At 36.7% G+C, this 15,624-nt stretch overlaps 2 non-coding genes across 2 annotated transcripts; both read left to right on the forward strand.

Annotated features, from left to right (window-relative positions):
• The first annotated feature begins 527 nt into the window (after positions 1 to 527).
• On the forward strand, positions 528 to 724 carry LOC149810378 (U2 spliceosomal RNA). Its single transcript, XR_016429271.1, has one exon. It is a non-coding gene; the product is annotated as a U2 spliceosomal RNA (small nuclear RNA).
• A 2,572-nt stretch (positions 725 to 3,296) lies between these two features.
• On the forward strand, positions 3,297 to 3,414 carry LOC149810379 (U5 spliceosomal RNA). The gene has a single exon (XR_016429268.1). It is a non-coding gene; the product is annotated as a U5 spliceosomal RNA (small nuclear RNA).
• The last annotated feature ends 12,210 nt before the right edge of the window (positions 3,415 to 15,624 follow it).

Below are 15,624 nucleotides of genomic sequence, written 5' to 3' on the forward strand. Positions count from 1 at the left end.
CTCACAGAGTCGCCAAGCTTCGGCTTCCACAGGGGGTGACACCCATGGGGATTTGAACCTAGGCTGCCCGTCAAACGCAACATTGAGTTTTTATTTGAAGATATGTTTTAGAAAACTACATTAGATTTGGGTCGGATGTCCGACCCAATGCAATCCATCCGCACCTCTAACCTCATGAAAATGATGCAACACCTAAAATGAGCCAAAAAAAAAAAAACATATCAAATGCAGCTCCATCTGGCAAGCTAAATAGATCTACAATATGACCATCATCTGATCATTGCATTTAACTTGAATTGCATACATCATGGTTCCGGGCAAGGGTTACCCATACGGGCAATACATACCTATCATCGTCATGTTTTTTGATGATGAGGAACGCTTGCCCAAGAGAGGAAAACCATGGGTGGGTGTTTTTGCTCGGTGGTAGAATATGAGACTTCGATTTTAGTCCCATATCGACTAATAGAGCGGAGTGAGAGGGGGTGAAGGGTGTATAAAGTGAGGTCGAGAGGAATGTTGAACTCATACCTTTCTCGGCCTTTTGGCTAAGATCAAGTGTAGTATCTGTTCTTATCAGTTTAATATCTGATATGTGGTCCATGTGACCACACGATATTAAATTAATTTCTTTTGGGGGAAGGTGCCACCACAGTAGCTTGCTACTGGGCCCTTCGAGCGTCGCCCTTGCGTTGCACTACTGCACGGGCCTGGCTCACCCCTACCAATCTCTAATGATGAAATTTTATTAGTTTATCGATTGTGGGGTTTCATTTTCAGTAATGGAAGACGTGAAAACCGGTTGGATTCATGTTGGGTCGTGGATCAGATCTCCACAATTTATTCTATAAAAACTTTGAAGATGTCTTGGATTGGTATGTGTCTTTTAGGATTGTGATATATGATCCTGTGATGGTTTAAACTCTTAAGGACTTCGATGGGAAAATAAAATTTGAAACTTGGTGGAACAACTTGTTCAACACACTTGCTGAAAATATTGACTAAAAGTCTAAAATACACAAAGTCTGATCTGATAAGAATGAATCTGATCCATAGATTGGATCTTGTTGCATGATCTGTATAAGAAATTCAGGCTGGAGGTCCAACCAAACCTGACCCATTCACTACTTGGACTGAAAGGGCTCGGCAATCGGCAAGATCCGCCTCAGCCCAATAAGTCCTGTGCCCAGCTCAAACCCTACAAGAGTCTGGTTGTCTTTTGCGAGGCTGAGACCGGGTCAGGCCTGTCAAGCCATAACAAGGCTTGGTCAAGCTAGGATGGGGTGACCCGATGTCCACCAAAGAATTCCAAGGATCATGTTCAGCAACACTTGAAACATTTATACCAACAGGCTCCGCTTGTCTGGTAGGAGCAACTAGTGCACCTCACCTTGTGTTGGGACGTTGCAGGTTCAAAACCCAATGGTATAATTGTATAACTGGTAGTGGTCTGCCTAACCACCCAGCTTGCCTTTCAAGAATAAAAATGAAACATTTTATGGTAATTTTCATTAAGCCATGTTACATGCATCATTACCGTGTGCATATTAGGTAAAAAAACTGTTTACAAAGTTATGGTGAAGGATATAAAACCAAATCTGTTTGCAACTGATCCGTTTTTGATACCCGGTGCAAACAATTATACGCAATCTATACCCTAACCAACCAAAACCCAAATCCGATATGCACTTAAGCCCATTTTATACACAGGCAGAAATTATCTTATACAATCTGTACCTCAACCCAAACCTGTTTCATTTCTGACAACCCAGTACTGGACAAGTAAAATTCTGTTTACAAAGTTATTGTGAAAGGTATAGAAGCAAACATGTTTCGACCTGACCGTTTTATTGCCTGGTGCAAACAGTTCAAAGCAATCTATACCCCAAATGACTTAAACTGAAACCAGGTATGTACTTGAATCCAAATCCAGTCCTGGACATTCTGTAACCCGAACCCAATGCACAACATTTATGATAACTTTAATCATTTCATAGAAATATCATAGCACTAATCCAATTGGCTTCCTTTATGATAACTGGATTACTAGCTCTAAAAAGCAAAAAAAAAAAAAAAAGTAATTGCATTAAATTATTGATTTTGATTCTTTCTAAATATGAACCAATATTTACAATATTTTCTTTTTTTTTAAATGGAAAATTTTCGTTTTAAATCGATAATTTGGTTAGTTTTCAATAATATTCTTTTTGTCTTCAATTTTTTTGCATACTTTATAATAGTGATCTTTAATATGCTTTACGAATTACAAGTGTTCATAAATATAATAAAGCTTTTTAATGTATAATCTTGTTTTTTTTAAGAGAATGCATTATCTTGTTAAAGGAGCAGCCAACTAAATTAAGAATGAGCTCGTGACAAACACAACCCATTTATACCCTAACCAGTCTATACTTGAATACATTAACCCCTACCGATCTACAATACTCGATCTTGAACCCAAACCCGAAACAAATGACGGCTAACCTGCTTTGTACTTGAACCGATTAACACATACGGGTCTAATTTTTATACCCAGTTAAAAAATGTGTCTACTTAAGACCTGGCCCATTTGCATCCCAACCCGCTAAAACCCATATGGGTCCACAATTTTCAGCCATACCCACACTGGACGAAAATCAAGCTGGATCGGTTCCAGATGTATTTAGATCCAATTAAAATAGGTTGACGACAGCTGAACTCCAATCCACCCCTTGATTTTTGGATATGGTCCAATAAATAATCGGTCTTGATATTCGTCTTGGCCAACCGTATTTTCAGATCATGCTGGATGGGTACAAGGATCTAATTAAGGCAGTATGTTCCAGTAGGATCCAGTTCCGGGTCCAGATGAAGGTAGCCCTGTTCATGAACTTGGCCTAGTTCCTGTTCGGACCTACTTACACCTTGAGTGCCGCACCTACTTGCTCCCCTATGTAAGGCATCAAGCCCTTGGGCTGCTCACGATGCCCAAACAAGCAGACCTCGAACATGTAAAACTAAAGACTGGGCTGTCCCAGTTTTAGGAGTAAACCTAGAAAGTGGAGCATGACCCGAACCATAGAAGCTCAGTTTCAGGTCCAAACCGAGCTCAACGATAGAGGCTCTGTTCCTGAGACCAATGTTACGCGGCTTAGACGAGCAACAGAGATGAAACCGCATACGAGGGAACGTTGTAGTCTGTTCTGTTGGGTGGTTTCAACAAATGAATGTGTTAGTCCCATATCGATCAGCGAGAGATGTTGGTGGCCAAGTCTCTTGTATATAAAGGGGTGGCATGCAACCGTTTACAATCACGCAGCCGCGTGGTGAGCACAGAGCGAACTATTCTTTCGCCTTTTACTAAAGAATACCGTGTGCTCGCCACTTAAAAACGGCATACGCCTATTTTTGGAGGGCGTTTCCCTCAAGGGAAAACCCTAGCAATGTTCTTGATTTAAATTCTTTGCTTCGATGGGGCTATGGTTTTTTGTCATGTTTTATCGTGTCCAAACTTGTCTCGAGTCTCTATATGTTTATTGTAAAATCGTTTAATCTTATTTGAATTTTTTACACAAAAATTAATGTTTTCATTTGTTACGGACGACTCTCTTTGTTTGGATATGAAAGACAGGAGGTGAAAACCGATTTGTTATAGGTTGGGTCGTGGATTGGATCTTCATTCTGGATCCCATGACACCTTGGAAGTTGTTGGATTTAATTGGCCCGTAATTCCCCAGTAAGTGCTTTAATTGGCAAATAGTGATTAATCAGCCTCGACCATCCTCATCATTTAGATTCTTTGAAAAATCATGATTAGTCACCACAAAAAAAATCGTCATTTACATTTTAAGAATAAAATAATTAGAACTAAAATTATTATAAAAAAAGAGTTCGATAACACAAAACAACAATTTTGAGTCTAAACCCAGTCACGTAAGCTGACCTAAGTTTTGTTTAACTTTCTACCACTAGATGGTATTGAATGCCAAATAATACAAAGTTAATCGAAGTTAAAAAACAGTCAATACGATCAAAGCTAGTCCAGAGTTCGATATGTCTATATGATCTAGACAGAGCCAGTCCGGCTAGGTCTCTCATCCTGGGGGTGATTTCTCCCCGTAAATAAAAAAACAAAACAAAAATCTAAGCATGTGCCCCGTGTCGTATCAGTTGCTCCTCACCCTACATCGGATCATCAGATCAGAGATCGGAGGTTCTCAAAGGCACCCAAGGGTGTTTAATTTGAAGAATCACATATATGGTTTTGGGTAGGATTTGCAAGTCAAATTAATCTGTTTGGTAAGTGGCACCTGGGATGGGACTTTATGGATTTGGTAAATACATGGTCAAACCACCTTGGTGGTGGGTGTGTGGAAACCCGTTGCTGGGATGGGAATTTCTGCATTTGGGAGAAGAAATGAGACTATCTCTCCTTTATATTTGCACCAAGCAATGGATTTGGCAGCTACCAATTTTCCAAATGCATAGACTTCCTCGAACAACCATTTTTCAACCAGAGCCTAAGTATCTTTTTAGTTTGAAACTCTAAGGCAGGATCGGGTAACTTAATGGTGGAAGTACCTTCTTGAAAAAGATTTCTATGTATATAATTTTCAAAAAAGACTTGGGTGTTTCAAATCTGAAAAAACTGAAGATGTTTTTTTATTTTTTGAAGATAATTGGAGAAACCTATTTTTTAAGGATTATTAATAAATAAATATCTTATTTTTTGTCAACAAATTATAAATGTATTTTTAGCTTTTAGCTTTTTATTTTTTGATATATTACATATTTATTTGTTCATTTATGGCCAATCAGGGTATAATTTGCATTTATAAAACTATTTTTAGCTATAAATCACTATATATATTATATTTAAATATATTTTTGATGGTGTTTATAAATTATTAAACCGTATTCGTGTATTATGTGGATCTTGCTAATGGTTTATAGGGTAATTTGTCATTTTTGGCTAATCTTAGTATAATTGGCATAACTGGTAGTGGTCTGCCTAACCACCCAACTTGCCTTTCAAGAATAAAAATGAAACATTTATGGTAATTTTCATTAAGACATATTACATGCACTACAATAAATGTGTGAATTAGCGACGACCCTACTTCGTCGCTAATATGGTGCTAATCCGTCGCTAAAGTGTTTAGTGACGGATTAACATCGGAGTAACGACGAATAACTTTTATCGCAAAATTATTGTTGCTAAGTAGCGACGGAAACTATTTGTCACCCGTTTTGTCACTAATTTGCGGGGACTTAGAGAACGACAAGTTTCGTCGCAAAGCTGTCATTACTATTTAAATATATTTTTGATGGTGTTTATAAATTATTAAACCGTATTCGTGTATTATGTGGATCTTGCTAATGGTTTATAGGGTAATTTGTCATTTTTGGCTAATCTTAGCATAATTGACTTTTTTAGTGTTTTTGGCATTTGCGATCACACATAAAGGATTCATTGTATTTCTTGGGTAGCGGTTTTTACGGACTTTGAAACTCTTCTATCATTTAGGTTTTGAATTATTGTTCTTCACACTATTCACATAAGATACCTTAACTGAACTTCGTAGAAAGCATGCTTAGGCATTAATTGTGTCAGTATGATATTGTTGCACTAAATATTTAAATGAATTGCAAATACAAGTTATACACACACATCGTACCTAGTTGTCGATATCTAGGGTTCTTATGTATACAAATGTTGCCCGATATGTTTAACTGATTTGAGTGCAGGATATACCAAAAACATGATACTTATGCTAAGTATCAAAACGACTATAAACTAGTGTGCATTGAATCCTTCGTATTATGAAATGTGCATGTTCACGTATGAATGCATAGAACTTATGTTTGTTTACACATGCTTCGATGTTCAATTTATGAAATACAATATTCCTTCTGCTGATGATATGATGCGTAGGATAATACTCTTCTGTATGATATGATTTAAATGCCACATGATATAAAAATTATGAATACGTGCGATAAATGTTGAAGTTTAATAGTGAACTATGGTTCATAGAACCTTATGGATTAAATGTGTGATCTTATAATTTAGATGCCCTATAAAGTGATGTACGGTGCGATGCGAAGCATTTTGATTGTATACAGGTTTGTGCCCTTGTTGGTGGCTATAAACCTTGAGAGTAGTTAATTATATTGATGAATGTATAAAAATAATTTTTACTGGATATGGTACCTATTAAGAAACTGTTCCCACAAGATTCTCTATGAGGGTGCACATGACCAGATATTCCGGCTAGAGCGGTAAGTCTCTGTGAGGAAGTGCATGGTCCAAGAACAGGTAGCCCGCGAATTTGATATATTCCTGTGATAAAGTGCATTGTCCAAGAACAAGTAGACCATTCAACTAGGACTGTAACTCCTTGTGAGGTTGTATATTTCCTAGAACAGGTGATCCGACATAGATCTTGTGAATATTTATATAATTAAACGAATTGTTATGATGAATTGTGATGATCTTCTGAGTTGAATGAGATAGACAATTATGAATCTATAGATTTGACTTTTCTTTGTAGCATAATTATATACTCAACTCAGATGTGAGAGTCAAATCCTTATTGATTTTATATCTTGATATGAGGTTATGATTATGGCGTTTATGTTAGCGTATAAGTGAATGACACATCATGCCTACAAATGACTAGTTTTGACTTATTAAGTGAATGTTACATCACACCCATATAGTTTCATTGTCAATGATAGCGTTATGATTTTCTGAGTGAATAAATCACACCTATGTATCATGATTGATGTGAATTATAAATATCTAACTAAATTTGTTAGAAGGTATGTACGTGTGTTTCATGCTGGAATGGTCAAATATCATTTGACATATTGTTTATAAGAATTACAAATGCATATAAAAATGATGCAATGATCTGAATATCTTAGATGTATATATATATATATATATATATATATATATATATATATATATATATATATATATATATATATATATATATATATATGCGATGACCTCTGTGACTTGAATGCATATAGATTTTGCTTTATTATGTGAGTTAAGGTTGAATACAATATTAAGTGATGAAATGCTTTTAAATGCTTTATGTTTGAATGCTTGAAATTTATCACTCATAGAACATTGTTTCCTTGTCTATCACTTAACGATTCATGAATAATATATCATGTCTTTACCTTTAGAAGCTTGATATGTTTTCTTCCAGCTTGAGTTTGGGTTGCTTTATCAGACTTCAGCGAGTCTGACCCCATTTTATGGGAGACAGGTAATGCATGTAAAGTATGATGCATAGTTGGAGTGAAGCAGTGATTGTGTTGCATCCTCGAGGACCCACTCTTACCTTTCGATCTTGGTAGACACGATCTTTTCATTTAAAGTAGTTAATCATGTAGAAATTGAACTGTTGTTTTTATACTCTTATTTGAAATGAAATTAAAACTCTTCATATTTCAGTCCTATATTGTACATGGTTTAAAATGTATATATCCCGTACATTTTAATTTGATTGTTATCTTTAGTATAATTTCGTCCAATGTTTAACTATTTTTAAAATTACTTTCACTTAATAAGATTTGATTTACTTATACTTATAAAAAAAAGGATCTCAAAATTTTAATATTTGAATAATAATTAAGGTTAAAAATTTTGAGGCGTTACACCCACCGTACCAACTCTGGAGCTTGCTGGTGTAAAAAAACTTTAGGTGTCTCTTGCCCACAAGGGAATACATCCAGTTCTCGCCTCGCCAAAAAGGATACACACCCATAAGTTTCAAACTCGTGATGTCCTTTCAACTTGGACTTGTTCAAGAGTCACCCCTACCAAATGAGTGGAACCCTCATGAGTGCCTTCTCAACAAAATAAAGAACGATAAGTTTGTCTCTTGAATATGGGGCCTAGTCCGCTAGGGAGTCAGTTTCAGTTCAAATCTTATGGGCGTCACTCTTTGCGCAAGCTAAAGCGTGACAACTCTCTTGGGGGCGAGGGGTAAGCCCTCCCATGGAGTTTTACGTTGCTAAGATAGCGACTGTAAGTATGGCAGGCAAAGTTAATGCAGCTAAGTCTTTGTTCTAGAGGATGGTTACGAGGTGTAAATTTCAAAAAAAGCTTGTGAGATAGACAAAATTGTTGGATAGATAAAGATGTCTGTAAAAAATTGGCCCCTTACCAAAAGCCTTTACCCTTAAATTTTTTCATGGTTCATGCCTACATATATGTATATATTAGACAACGAGAGCATTCTCTTTCAATGGTTAATCTTTAATGTAAACTTTAGAAAAATTTGCAAAAATACACCTAACTCTTGGCCTATTTACAAACACATGTTTAACTTTTGAAATATTACAACTACATGTAAAACTTTTGAGATTTGCTTTTTTTAACTCAGCATGTATTTATAATATTTCAAAAGATAAGCGTGTTCAAAATAAGCCAAAAATTAGACTTTTTTTTATAATTTTCCTATAATTTATTAGGTCTGTATTTTAGATTTGCTTTCAGTAACCTCCGCCCCCTTTTAGAACATATCAGGTCCAAGTGACCTTGTACGGAAAACCATTCATGACACCTTGGATGCCCTCCATCAAGAAAATGAACAGAACTCAAAAATGCACTAACTCCTCTTTTTTTTTATGAATTTTAGCCCTTCATTTTAGTGTACTCCATGGCATTCATCTATGAAATGAATGGCACCAAAAATTTTTGTGTGGACCATCCATATGAACACCATCTTATTTGATGAGTTTTGGGTACTGTTCTTCATTTTGATGGACAACATCTAAGGTTCCTTGGACGATTTTCTGTCATGGGCCCTTTGGACCTGATCTGCTCTCGCCCTTTTTTTATTTCTAACGTGTATATTTTGGGTGAGTTGTCATTTCTTCAAGATTTAAACTTTTTTTGATATATACATGCATAAATCGTCGTCATGATCAGAGACTTAGTCACATTGGTTTTGCCTATCGTACTTACTATTGTTGTCCTCTGAGAGTAAAAAACTGTGGGCTTACCAGTCTTTTCTTCAAGCTTCTAGCTTAGTAGGCCATTGTAATTGGAGTAAGTACGTACAATCCTAACAAAATGTTAGGAAGGGTAGTTATGCCATTCTCATCCTAGATGAGAAAATGAGGCAACAAGTGAGGGTATGCCCTATTGCCCTATATTAGCCATAAGGAAAGGTTGTTTGATTTGAACTGTCCTCACTAAATTATCATGTTTCACGTACAAGGTTCTTTCTTTTGTGTGCATAGGATTTTACTTGGGTCGGGTTTACCCGGACCCAATCCGTGCCAAACCCTATAAAATCCGGTATGGTGATAAATAAGACGGCCTAATTAAGACTCAGGTCTGGACCCGAAAGTCCAATTAATACATGGATCTGGGTATCGAGGATTAAGACCCTTAATTTTTCAATGTAAAAATGATAAAAAATAGTATTTTATTGGGTATGGCTTGGGTCTGGTTCATGTAGTTTTTATCGGGTCCATGTATGGTTTCTCTTACGGTGAGTCTGACGGGTGTGAACACAATATCATACTTGAAAATCGAGGCAAAGTCTGGTTTCACCGGGGTTTGAACCAACCCGATCTATTGACACTCCTAAGTACGAGGATCCTTGTGAGTTGAGTGAGGTGCCTACAAAGTTTTACGTTGCCAAACAATGACCTGACACACACTCCAGCTTAGGGGCGTGAATCATTATGGGCTTCTTGTAAGCATTATGGAACATCGATTCTGCAATTATTACCAACGGGGGGCTATGCTTGTTTGGCAAGACCAGTTAGTGCACTTTACCTTGTGTTGGGACATTTAAAATCCCCTTATGTAGGGACGTTGCAAGTGTTGAAGCTTATGGAAAGTTATCTCAAGCATATCGTATGATCTGTTATGAGATCACGATAATCAAGGAAGATGATATTCTGTAAATCTTACCAAGGATATCATATATTCTATTGTGAGAAACAACGATAATCAAAGTCGCCATTTGAATATATCGTGAATCAGATGCAGAGATTTAAGGAAATATTTTGAATGTTATCGATGATCTTTATCCAGAATCTGCCTTTGTACAAGTATATATATTAGCTTTGTAAACATATTTTATTTATTCAATACACAAAATTCTTTTTTCTTCCTCTGCGTACTCTACATGGTATCAGAGCAGTCAACCTGGGTTTATATCTTTAGTGCATATCAAAATTAAAGCATGTCTGCAAGGCCTTTTGAATTTGTTCATTTTTTTAATAGGCTCATCTTCTGTGGGATTTGGTCAGCACGTCTCCTATTTTTTTGCCTGCTGACGCTCTCTGTTGCTCACCAATACTCACCATTTTTTTGGTCTAGCACAGCAATTTTGTCCCACCTGTTGTCAGAACAGGTTAGTTGCAAATTTTTTTTTATCACCGTATGATACTGTCACCTACATCAAGACTATGTCATCATCTGAAGCACATCATGTTACTGGTAGCATCATGTCAACTGATGCTAACACAAATAGTCCTTACTACCTTCACCACTCCGACAATCCGAGACTTGTATTGGTTTCAAATCTCCTTACAGGAGATAACCATGCTTCCTGGACTCAGGCTATGACGATTGCCCTCACTGCCAAAAACAAAATGGCATTTGTTGATGGAAGTCTTCCTGCACCAGATGCGTCTTCCCCAAATGCCATGGCATGGGTTAGATGTAATAACATGGTTCTATCTTGGCTTTTCAATTCTCTCACCAAGGAGGGCGCAGATAGTGTTCTGTATGCTCAAACGGCAGCTGAAGTTTGGTGTGAACTTCATGCGTGCTTTGCCCAAGTTAGTGGACCCTATATATTTCAATTGCAAAGGTCCATCATAACGTTCCATCAAGATAACTTATCAGTTTCTGCATATTATACAAAACTGAAAATGTATTGGGACGAGCTTAATGCTCAACTTGCCTTGCCGTCTTGTTCGTGTGGGGCGGCTAAAGCATTGTTTGATTATAGGCAAAACGAAAAGTTAATTCAATTTCTCATGGGATTGAATGAGTCATATGCGGGGGTTAGAAGCAATATTCTTGTTATGGATGCTCTACCGACAATTAACAAAGCCTATAATCTTCTTTTTCAAGAAGAGCATCAAAGAGATGTTCGTATCCCCTCACTTATGGAAGGAAACATTGTTGCGTTTGCTAAAAGAAATATTAGATTTCAAAAAGGTCAGTATGAGAGTAGATTCAAAGGAAAAGAGAGGCCAAAATGTGATCATTGTGACAAAATGGGACACATGAAAGACAAATGTTACAATTTGCATGGGTTCCCACCACGCCTTAATAATCAGCTTGCCGCCAAATGCATCTCTTACGAATTCATCCACAAAGGAATCCATGCCCGTTTCTCCTCAGTTAACCATGGATCAGTACAACCAACTTTTATATCTTCTGACGACAGGTAAAGAAAGTCTGATGGTGAACATGACAGGTAATGACGTCTCTTACTTTTCTTCCTTTTATTCTACTAGTTGGATTTTGGATACTGAAGCAACCAATCATATGTGTTGCTCTTTATCTTTGATGACTAATGTCAAAAAGTATACTGATTTCAAGCCCATTAAACTTCTAAATGGAACGACCGCCTCCATATCTCACATTGGTCAAGTCATGTTGTCCTCAAAACTTACTCTTTATAATGTATTGTTTGTTCCATCCTTCAAGTTAAATCTCATATCTGTATCTAAACTCTCTCAATTTTACAACTATAATGTCTTTTTCTCCCCTTCTTCATGCCAAATACAGGACCTGGAGACGTAGGAGACGATTGGATCAGGTAGAAAGTGCATGGGACTTTATATTCTTGATGATGGTGGAAGTATGGTCGTTGCCACCTTCATGAATAAAGATCAGATGAACATTTAGAACATGCATTTGGGTCATGCTTCTGATTTACGTTTAAAATATTTATTTCAAAATTTTGGTTTGATACAAAATAAACAAACTCTACGTGAAATTTGTCCCCTTGCCAAATTCACACGGTTGCCCTTTCCTATTAGTGCAAGTCAATCTCAAGGTCTTTTTGCACTTGTTTATTTTGATATTTGGGGAGCTTATAATGCGACATCTTTTACTGGAGTTCATTTTTTTCTAACCGTTGTTGATGATTTTAGCAAAGCAACATGGATTTATTTAATGAGATATAAATCCCAGACACAAGAAATCTTGAGAAATTTCATTAAAATGGTCAAAATTCAATTTAACAAACGTGTGAAACAAATTCGATCCGACAATGGAGCAAATTTTTTTTCACATGAAATTCAAAATTTCTTGCAAGCAAATGGGATTTTACATCAATGCTCTAGCGTCAGGACTCCCCAACAAAATGACATTGTTGAAAGAAAGCACCGACACTTATTAGAAGTCGCCCGCGCAATTAAATTTCAAGCCAACATGCCAACAAAATTTTGGGGAGAATGTATTCTCACCACTGCATATTTAATCAATCGAACTCCCACCATTACCTCTTCTAACAACCACATACCACATGAACTTCTTTATGGCATCAAAAAAAAATATGACCATCTCAAGGTTTTTGGTTGTCTTTGTTTTGCGTGTTATAGTTCTAAAAATAAATTTGATACTCGTGCCAAGAAATGTGTTTTTGTAGGATATCCTTTTAGACAAAAAGGGTACAAGGTGTTCGATTTGGAAACAAACACTATTTTTGTTATCCGGGACATAGTATTTCATGAAACCATATTTCCCTTTAGGGAAGCACACTTTTTTGAAACATTCTCCAAACAGTTCTTTGAAGTCATTTTACCCAATCCCGTTGCGTACATGTTCCATTCAAACTGTCCTCTTGAAAATGTTTTTCAAAATCAGCATTCATGCCCAATCTCAAGTGACAATAGTCATCCAGATCCTAATTCTAATTTGGATATTCGCTGACCTGAATGGATCCGATCCAGACCCACTTATCTATCAGATTATGAATGTTACCAAGCACTTTTTTATGGCCATTCGTCACCTACCTCCAAAACATCTACTTCTCATCCCATGTCCTCTTGTCTAGATTTTTCCAAACTCTCCAATTCCTATCGTGTTTTCTTGACCTCCATTTCTACCCATGAAGAACCTAAGGACTATCTTATTGCCATGAGGGATGAAAGTTGGAAGGCTGCCATGGATGCTGAGGTACGGACCCTTAAAGCAAATAACACATGGACCCTTATGACTTTACTCCCAAGGAAGCATGCTATAGGGTCAAAATGGGTCTACAAGATTAAATACAAATCAGATTGGAGTATAGAGCATTACAAGGCTCGATTAGCGACGCAAGGTTATACTCAACAAGATGGATTGGATTATCATGACACATTTGCTCAAGTTGCCAAGTTAGTTACTATGGGATGCCTTTTATCCATTATCGCCCACCACAATTGGTCCCTTCATCAATTAGATGTTAATAATGCATTTTTGCATGGGAACCTTGAGGAAGAAATTTATATGCAGTTGCCACCCGGGTATCATCGACAGGGGGAAAGCCGAGTATGTCGACTTAACAAATCTCTATATGGGCTCAAACAAGCTTCCAGACAATGGTTTACAAAGTTTTCCAATACTCTTTCACACAATCTCAAGCAGATTACTCACTCTTTTTTAAGAGACAAGTTGGACATGAAATATTTATTTTGGTTTATGTAGATGATGTTATTATAACAGGCAACGATGATGTGGCCATTGAGAAGCTAAAAGAGCTTCTTGACAAAACATTTCACATCAAAAATATGGGAAAATTAAGATACTTTCTAGGTATAGATGTGGCACGATCAAGACAAGGGATATTTCTTAATAAAAAAAGTACGTTCTAGATTTATTAAAGGAAGTAGGATTTCTAGGATCAAAACCATCAGCTATACCCATGGAGTATCAAAAGAAATTTGATCATAGTGGAAACATGGTCACAAATGCAGCCGTTTTTAGGAGGTTAATTGGTAGACTCATTTATCTGACCATTACAAGGCCGGATATCACATTCACCGTGCATATTCTCAGCCAATTCATGCATGAACCACAAGAACAACATTGGGAGGCAGCCACCAAATTATTGAGATATCTAAAGGGAACACCTGGGCATGGTATCATGTTAAAAGCAAATAATGAACTCAAATTAAGTTGTTATGTGGACTTTGACTGGGCAAGTTGTCCAATAACAAAAAGGTCTACATCGGGTTATTGTACCTTTCTAGGTGACAATATCATATCTTGGAAAACGAAGAAACAGGCAGTTGTTTCTAGATCATCAGCAGAAGCTGAATTTAGAAGTATGGCGACATGAACAAGTGAAGTTGCATGGTTAACATATCTTCTTGAAGACCTTGGTTATAAGCAAGATCGCCCAGCAGTCTTATTCTGTGACAAACAAGCCGCAATGCATATAGCGGCTAATCTGGTGTTCCACGAACGAACAAGACATATTGAGTTAGATTGTTACTTTGTTCGAGAAAAAATAGAGGCAGGAGTAATTCGTACCGTGTACTTTCGAAGTAAAGATCAAAGAGCGGACATACTAAACAAAGCAATAAGTAAAGAAAGTTTCAGGTATCTGGTGAACAAGTTGAACCTGCTAAACATAGAGGCACCAACTTGAGGGGGAATGTTAAAGCTTATGGAAAGTTATCCCAAGCATATCGTATGATCTGTTATGAGATCACGATAATCAAGGAAGAGGATATCTTGTAAATCTTACCAAGGATATCATATATTCTATTGTGAGAAACAACGATAATCAAGGTCGCCATTTGAATATATCGTGAATCAGATACAGAGATTTAAGAAAATATTTTAAATGTTATTGATGATCTTTATCCAGAATCTGCCATTGTACAAGTATATATATTAGCTTTGTAAATGTATTGTATTCATTCAATACACAAAATTCTTTTCTCTTCCTCTGCGTACTTTAGAACAAGTTTGAATCCCAATGGTATATGGTTATATAACCAGTAGGGGTCCGTCTAACTTTAGCTTTCTCTGTCCCCCCCCCCCCGCTACCCCCAAAAAAAAAAAGATTCTGCACAATCATTGCTACTAGTTGGGGCCAATACTTTATGTTCACTACACGCACCTTTTAGCGGTTGCAAATATTTTTTTAGCAAGAATGTAAGGATTGCAGGCCAATCAAATTCTAAAAAAGGTATTTGATGCCTAAACAATATAATAAACAACGAATCTCATAATTATCATAAAAATAGGAAACAATTCAGGACAAATTTCAATGGTGAAGCTGAGCCACTTGGATACCTAGTTACATACATACATATTTAAAAAAATATGTAATTTTCAAATTTCTCCCAAAGGGTCACTGCTCCGCCTGTTATGCATTGAACAGTGGATCTAAGGATCGATGTATTCATGTAGAGCCTTACTAAATCCAGAACATTTCATGCCCAGATATTTGTATCTTTGTGAGGTCTGTCAGCATGATTGCTTTTTATTGCACTCTGGATTTGAAGATGTAAATCATATAGTGCCTTGCTAAATCCAAAACGTTCCATATCTAGATCCGAGCAATGCAGGTCCAATCCATTTTCAGCCTTTTGTTCAAAAATTTGTATGTCTTTTCTTTGCTTCCTTCTCTCTCTAATTTCATTATT

Source organism: Nuphar pumila, unplaced genomic scaffold (assembly GCF_984573655.1).
Source record: "Nuphar pumila unplaced genomic scaffold, dmNupPumi1.hap1.1 HAP1_SCAFFOLD_372, whole genome shotgun sequence".
Taxonomy (NCBI): domain Eukaryota; kingdom Viridiplantae; phylum Streptophyta; class Magnoliopsida; order Nymphaeales; family Nymphaeaceae; genus Nuphar; species Nuphar pumila.